Source organism: Tupaia chinensis, unplaced genomic scaffold, assembly GCF_000334495.1.
Source record: "Tupaia chinensis unplaced genomic scaffold, TupChi_1.0 Scaffold000048_1, whole genome shotgun sequence".
Lineage (NCBI taxonomy): Eukaryota > Metazoa > Chordata > Mammalia > Scandentia > Tupaiidae > Tupaia > Tupaia belangeri.
Window position 1 is genome coordinate 9139971 of NW_006159506.1, and position 1730 is coordinate 9141700.

The 1730-nt window shown below is 40.2% G+C and overlaps 1 non-coding gene across 1 annotated transcript; it reads left to right on the forward strand.

Annotated features, from left to right (window-relative positions):
* The first annotated feature begins 450 nt into the window (after window positions 1–450).
* Window positions 451–557, forward strand: LOC114009305 (U6 spliceosomal RNA). The gene has a single exon (XR_003550751.1). It is a non-coding gene; the product is annotated as a U6 spliceosomal RNA (small nuclear RNA).
* The last annotated feature ends 1173 nt before the right edge of the window (window positions 558–1730 follow it).

The following is a 1730-nucleotide window of genomic DNA, read 5'->3' on the forward strand; positions in this document are numbered from 1 at the left end:
CGAGTTATATACAGCTGGTGGGAACCAATTGGTTGCCCGAAATGCAAATGAGATAGAACAGCATGAACCAATCATTGATGTGGGTGGATCTCTCCCGTTGCCTAGAAACCCAACCACTTCTGGAGAGAACAGTTGATCACATGATTTCTGAGAAACAGTTTGCTCAGTGAGGAAGTGGAGCCTAATGGTTTCCAAGATGGTGGATAGCTCAAGATGGCTTCCGTATGTAGTGCTCACCACACATACTTAAGAGGGAGAGAGAGATAGAAAAAGAGAACAAGGGAGAGAAAGAGACAGGGACAGAGTAAAAGCACCCTAAAGTGAGGTGTGGTCACATGGCAGTCTCTTTCCTCCATTCCTCCTTCCAATCAGTATTTATTTATTTATTATTGTTTTTTATACATTCAGTTGCTCTACATCCTTTAGCTTGTAAAGAGAATTTACCCAACAGTGCTCACTTCGGCAGCACATATACTAAAATTGGAATGATACAGAGAAGATTAGCATGGCCCCTGCGCAAGGATGACACGCAAATTCGTGAAGCGTTCCATATTTTTGAAACAATACGAGCGAGGAGAGAATGGGAAAATATATTCCAAGTGTTAAAAGAGAAGCAATTTCAGCCAAGAATACTGTACCCGGCAAGATTATCTTTCAGGTGGGAAGAAAAGACAAGAACATTCTCAGATAAACAAATCCTGAAAGAATTTACCAGCACCAGACCAGACCTCCAAGAAGTTCTCAAGGGTGTGCTGTATCAGAAAAACTAAATGCAGGTACATGGAAATAAGAGTCCAAAAACTGAGAAAGTAGCTAACTTAATCATAGGGACAAGTCTGGAGTTGAATACTATATCCCAGAATTTAATCAGGAAAATTGAACCAGAACAGAAGATAAAAGTATATGAGACTGATAGGTTCATGCACCTACCATTTGAACAGAATCCTAACCTGTTTCCGGGCTTTAAGCAAAGTTCCTTGGCGGTTCTTTGATTTAAGTTAAAACTGGTTTTCTTAGTAGTAACGAGGGAACTCACCTTTGAAAGTAGTCAGGTTATGTAGGAAATTGTGTGATCAATGCAATGTGGGTGGGAAGGGAATGGAGGACAATTTTGGACACTAGAGGTGGTGTGAGAGGAGGGTGGGAAGGGACAGAGGGTCAGAAAGAGGGGTGGTTTCAGGAAAAAAAATGTATCTATTCAATGACTGCAGTAGGATATGTAGCTCCAGTTAGGTGCTACTTTATAGGATGTGTAAAGTTAGACTTGTGCTCATGGAAATGTGTGTGTCACATGTGTTTGCTAGGAGGGTATTTGGATTGATGAGGGTCTTTGGTGATTCAATAAAATGTGGGGGGGAAATGGTATAGAAAGCAAACATAGATAACAGAGACAGTGTGGGAGGAGAACAGGAGGTGGCAGAGGGTAAGAGATAGGGAACCAAGGATGGGGGGAAAAAGCAAAACATACAGAAAACAAGAAATGGGAGATCATTTGCTAAAAATAGCATTTGTTGATGTGCTTGATTGAGACAATATACAGTGTACTCTAGATGGAAAATCTCATTTTGTATGCTGTAATGATGTACAGTGAATGAATGCAAATAAATAAATTGGGAAAAAAAAAAAGAGAATTTACCCAACATGAAGTACACATCATGTATACCAGTCCAGCTGAGAATACTATACATGTTTTCATCAACAGATAATAAGCCATTTCTGTGCCCACGAAT